Genomic DNA, 6,720 nt, shown 5'->3' on the forward strand with positions numbered 1-6,720 from the left:
GAAATGCTACTGTTAAATCCTCTTAAGGAATGCTACTGTTAAATCCTCTTAAGAAATGCTACACTAGCATCACTAGTTAATTTGTTGCACTGACCGCCTTATGATCACATTTTAACAGACCTATATATGGCAGATAATTAACCTGCCTAGCTAGGCTTCAAATCTTCAGGCTTGCTTGCTGTAGTGCATACTGCATGGTTAATTAGTGCTCTACTCTAGGTGTGGGGCTTAATCACTCACTCATCAGATGGGTCCAAGCTAACTGTAGCTAGCTAGGTCTCTGCTAGCTCTGCTCATTAAGCCACACACGAAGTACATTAGTGCTCTAGTTTTGAGGCTTGATCACTTTGGGATGGGTCCAAACTAACTACGTAAGTACTGGCCGCTGCTAGGCATCAACCCATCCGTCGCCGCTTATTTCTACATAGTTAAAAATGCTACTGTTAACAATTTCTTTGGAAAAATCCTCTTAAGGTCCATTGATGTTATATTTGTAGATTTGTACAATTCAAGTGACTCTGACTACTTAGTTGTTCAAATACTAGTATGTGACAATTGTTTCTTTTTATTACCAGATGGTTTGTATCCAGAATCTGTCAGTTTTTTTAACTTGCCTCTAAATGTGTCCATTTTGCATTAGAAGACGAAGAATAATCTATGTAGTTTGCAGTTGTGAAAATGAAATGCAGTTGTTGTCCATTGGATTCATATTTGTAGTTTCCAAAGTATTTGGAGTTCAAATGAAATGTTGTCCCTTGGAGTCCATTTGGTGGCTCCATTGCATTCTGCTAGTGTTGGCACATGGTAGTGAAATGCTACTTCAGCACATAGTGCTTATTGTCATTTGCAGGGAAATCGATTGCGAGTGACCTATGTTTTGCCGGAAATGTTGATTCATTTCCATTCCGGCAAATTTCAGGCGCTCTGTATGTGCACTTTCTAACAAAGGTCATGCCGAAATTTTCCATGAATTTCGGCATGACTTGTGCAAAAAGTTGGATATATCAAGTGCTCAAGATTTGTCGCGACGGGAATGAAACGACATTTCCGGCAAAACAATGGTCACTTTTTTCATTATTCACTTTATTATATAAAGCTCGATATATTTAAACCACTACGACATTGAACCTTTGGAAACATCACCGACACCAGTGAGGCCGTAGGTTCTCAGTCCCAATTAGTTCGAGCACACGCCTACCTAGACTTTCTTGCGGATCAGGAGAGACAGCAAGATGGGCGTCAGGACCCCCTTGTCATGACGGATGACGACGGTGGTGGCGCCGGCGCCGACACTGATGCCACCAATGACACAGGCACTGAGACTGGCGCTGATGATGTTCCTAACTACAGCACGGAAGGTGGGACCTCCCAAGCTAGTGAGGGAAAGAAGGAAAAGAGGACACAACACCCAAATAAGCTCGGCACCAGAAGACTGGTGGTCACGGCGGTGCACCCTGGCGAGTTCGAGCCAATAGAGCCGCAGGAAGTGGCAGCGTGTTACGGCAACCAACTAGCATGCATCCTACGGGATACAGCTAACATCAACACCACAAAAATATGGAAGAATAAAAATTTGAAGAATCTGCTCCTAACTAGGTTGCACGCAAGATTCTAGTTCCTCGGTCGGAATGACGATGTCGACCCATGGGATGATGATGCCATGAAAAAAAATCAACAACAAAGCACTAGAGAAGTTCAGCAATGCATTGAGCGCTTGGAAAACTAGGGTGAAAAAGACGACTGAAGTAGACCATGAAACCTACGCCGAGATTGTTGCAGACAATCCGAAAATTACGATAGAGGACTTTGAAAAGTTCAAGGAAACTTGCAATGAAGAAGCTGCCAAGGCCAGGTCGGAGAGAGGCAAGCAGCTGCAGGCAAAGAACATGGGGAACCACCGCCTTGGCAGTCGTGGTTACACGGGAAAGAGGCCCGTGTGGGCTAAGGAGGACGCAGAACGTGAACGTTAGGGGATCCTAGACCCATTGGCTAAGTTCACCGACCAGCAGGAGCACGACTTCATCAGGGCCCGATTCTCTTGGGACCCCAAAAAAAGATTTTTTTCACCGACGGGCCGACTAGGAAATTCATGAGATAACTGGTAACTATCCTTTTACACATATTAGCTCCTAATCAATGAAGTCTACTACATTCTAGTCGCATTCGTAAATGATTCACGGTCCATTTTGCAGAGAGAGCAACACAAGCTTGCGGTCGAAAGTGACTCATCGACTCAGTCGTTGGCGAAGTACAAGTGGGACACTCCTTTCAACCGGGACATGAACATAATGATGGACATGTGCACGGCGCCGGGGATGGCGCCACGTGGAAGTACTATTATAATGAGGACCCCGAGGCCAAAAGAAAGAGAAAGAAGTTCAGTCAAGTGACTATCGACGAGAAGGTGGCGCGTGCGATGGAGAAAGCAAAAGCTGAGATAATCGCTGCCTGTAGAGATGACATGGTGGCTGCCTTTACAAGCTTGATTCCAACAGTGGTCACATGGGTGCAACAAAATCCAAACATGCCACCAAGTGATTTTCCCATGCCCAGCTTCATCGGGAGCAACTCAATGAACACCACATCCATACCCGTACCTAGTATGGAAACCGCACCCGCACCTCCTCCAGCACCTGCTCCTGCACCCAGCTCTCACAGCAGCCCTAACTCCGTCTCTGGCTTGAATATCGGGCCGTCGACATTGGCTGAGCTCGATGCTCTCACAGTAAATACGCGTCGCACCTTCATCAACTCAACTAATTAATTAATCTTCAGTTGTCGTTCTTTTTGGATCTCTGACGCCGCACGTATATGTCTTTGTAGGCCGACTCCACTCCGTGCACCCTCCTTTACCACATGAAGGGCGGGTTGGTGGATGTGGGGAAGGGTACTATAGTCAAGCCTAAGGATCGATTGTTTCACCGCCGGCAGATGCCTGATAACGCCTTAAGGGTCTCCGTGGCGAGTGTGAAAGCGGGCTACGAGGGTTTCCCTCGTCCAATACAAACTGATGGAGAGGATGACGAGACCCCCATGCAGCTTGGCCAATGCAAAATTGGCCGATCCTGTGGCCGAAAAATCTTCTTCGTGTCTAGGTGGCCAGGAGCACACCAACAGGACCTCAGGAAGGTATGACCACAACACCACCTACACAAGTACAACCAACGTCTGTGGTGCTTGTTGAGATCGAGAGACATGAGGAAGGAGGGCTAACTTTTTCGGCAGATGATACCATATGCCCCATGGAAGAGGATATGGATCATGACATGGAGGAGGTCGATGACCCTAACCAGTATTTCAATACTGCCTTTGACAACGAAGTAACAATGAGTCAATCATATGAATATGAGATGCATGTACTAGAGCCGGAACGTCCTTGGGAGTGCAAGAAGTCTTTGTTCATGCAATCCTCGCAGGACACACCTCCAGATGCCGGCTCCACCCAAGCTCAACTAATTAGCCAGATTCATCCAATGTTGAGCCCGACAACACCAGGGGTGGTGCTCAGGGAGGGTCTAACAGACCCACCAGCACCTGAGCCCACCAAAAAGAAGCAGAGGAAGAGACCGGTGGTGAGAACATCCAGTAAAGCTGGCAATGTTGGTTCTAGCAGCCAGCCGCCTTCGACCAAGGTTGATCATGTACCGATGAAAGATGTGCCATTAATCCATGTCGCGGGAGAGCCAATGGTACCGGCGAATGCACTAGCTGCCATAGCAGGGGATCTCAGGAGACTCCATGACCATGTGCTTTCGACAGAGAGAAGCCTCCTCGCCTCGGATGATCCAGGATACCCACTTTATACGGTTCATGTGCCGAGCAGTTGCAAGATGTATGTCCACACATGCCCCATGAACCTCTTCTTCCTGAGGTTTGATTACATCTTCCAGATGTTTCAAATGAGGACACTCGATTTTACGTCCATCCGCCTGTATGCGCTGCACATGAACTACATCGTCAGGAGAGAGCAAGTCACCGGTCTTGCGGTCGCGGACCCATACTACATGCATGGGGGTTTCTTAACAATCAACGACGCCAACTGTCAATATGCTAGTTAGTACATCAAAGAATTCTTGGTCAGCAATAAGGACAAAGAAATGATTCTCCTACCTTATCATAGCAACTGAACCAGTATCAAATACCCAGGGGCTACTATGAATACTAGTAAAGTACACATCAATAAAATGTATATCATATATACTATAGTTGTTGGGGAACGCAGTATTTCAAAAAATTCCTGCGATCACGCAAAATCTATCTAGGAGATGCATAGCAACAAGAGGGGAGAGTATGTCTATGTACCCTTATATACCGAAAGCGAAAGCGTTAAGAAATGCGGTTGATGTACTCGAACGTCTTCGCGATCCAATCGATCAAGTACCGACGCACGGCACCTCCGCGATCTGCACACGTTCCGCTCGGTGACGTCCCTTGTACTCTTGATCCAGTTGAGGCCGAGGGAGAGTTTCGTCAGCACGACGGCGTGTTGATGGTGATGATGAAGTTACTGGCGCAGGGCTTCGCCTAAGCACTACAATGATGCAACCGAGGTGTGTATCTGTGGAAGGGGGCACCGCACATGGCTAAAAAATTGTCAACTTGTGTGTCTATGGGGTGCCCCCCTCCACCGTATATAAAGGAGGGGAGGTGGGGGCTGACCGGTCCTTCATGGTGCACCCCAAGGGGGGATTCCTACTCCTACTAGGAGTAGAGTTTCCCCCCTTTCCTAGTCCTAATAGGAGGGTCGAGGAAGGGGAAGAGGAGAGGAAGGAAAGGGGGGCCGGCCCCCTCCCAATTCGGATTGGGCTTGGGGGGCCAGGCTGCCACCTCTTGGCTGCCTCCTCTCTCTCCCACTAAAGCCCATGTAGGCGCATTTAGCCCCCGAGGGGTTCCGGTAACTCCCCAGTACTCCAGTATATGCCCGAACTCATCCGAAACCTTTCCGGTGTCCAAACGTAACCTTCCAATATATCAATCTTTATGTCTCGACCATTTCGAGACTCCTCGTCATGTCCGTGATCACATCTGGGACTCCGAACTACCTTTGGTACATCAAAACACATAAACTCATAATACCGATCGTCATCGAACGTTAAGCGTGCGGACCCTACGGGTTCAAGAACTATGTAGACATGACCGAGAATCATCTCCGGTCAATAACCAATAGCGGAACCTCGATGCTCATATTGGTTCCTACATATTCTACGAAGATCTTTATCGGTCAAACTGCATAACAACATACGTTGTTCCCTTTGTCATCGGTATGTTACTTGCCCGAGATTCGATCGTCGGTATCCTCATACCTAGTTCAATATCATTACCGGCAAGTCTCTTTACTCGTTCCGTAATGCATCATCTCGTAAATAACTCTTTAGTCACATTGCTTGCAAGGCTTATAGTGATGAGCATTACCGAGAGGGCCTAGAGATAACTCTCCGACAATCAGACTTACAAATCCTAATCTCTATCTATGCCAACTCAACAAACACCATCAGAGACACTTGTAGAGCATCTTTATAATCACCCAGTTACGTTGTGACGTTTGATAGCACACTAAGTGTCCCTCCGGTATTCGGGAGCTGCATAATCTCATAGTCATAGGAACATGTATAAGTCATGAAGAAAGCAATATCAACAAACTAAATGATCATAGTGCTAATCTAACGGATGGGTCTTGTCCATCACATCATTCTCTAATGATGCGATCCCATTCATCAAATGACAACACATGTCCATGGCTAGGAAACTTAACCATCTTTGATTAACGAGCTAGTAAAGTAGAGTCATACTAGGGACACTCTGTCTGTCTATGTATTCACACATGTATCAAGTTTCCGGTTAATACAATTCTAGCATGAATAATAAAAATTTATCAGGATATAAATAAATATATATAACAACTTTATTATTGCCTCTAGGGCATATTTCCTTCAGTCTCCCACTTGCACTAGAGTCAATAATCTAGTTCACATCGTGATGTGATTTAACACCAATAGTGCACATCTTTATATGATCAGTTCACATCTCCATGTGACTAATACCCAAAGGTTTTACTAGAGTCAATAATCTAGTTCACATCGCTATGTGATTAACATCCAAAGAGTGATCATGTTTTGCTTGTGAGAGAAATTTAGTCAATGGGTCGGCCACATTCAGAGCCATGTGTATTTTGTTTTCTATGTCTACAATGCTCTGCATGGAGCTACTCTAGCTAATTGCTTCGACTGAAGGAAATATGCCCTAGAGGCAATAATAAAGTTATTATTTATTTCCTTATAATCATGATAAAGGTTTATTATTCATGCGAGAATTGTATTAACCGGAAACATAATACATGTGTGAATACATAGACAAACAAAGTGTCACTAGTATGCCTCTACTTGACTAGCTCGTTAATCAAAGATGGATATGTTTCCTAACCATGAACAATGAGTTGTTATTTGATTAACGGGATCACATCATTAAGAGAATGATCTGATTGACATGACCCATTCCATGAAGGGCAGCGGAGATGGCATCCTTGCAGCAGTGAGATTGCACGAAGAATTCGGAGTGGGAGGAGATGACGTGGTGATGAGGTTCGGGGGCTCATCTATGTCGTTGGCAACAAGGATGGAGGTGGTGGTGGGGCTCAGCCTTGGTCGTCAGGCAATGACTTAGTATACGTATGTCTCCTCTATATATTTCTAGGAATCCTATATTCTCCTGTAATCGTTTACA

The sequence above is a fragment of the Triticum urartu genome, chromosome 5A (assembly GCF_056163025.1).
Source record: "Triticum urartu cultivar PI428250 chromosome 5A, HENAU_Tu73, whole genome shotgun sequence".
Classification (NCBI taxonomy): domain Eukaryota; kingdom Viridiplantae; phylum Streptophyta; class Magnoliopsida; order Poales; family Poaceae; genus Triticum; species Triticum urartu.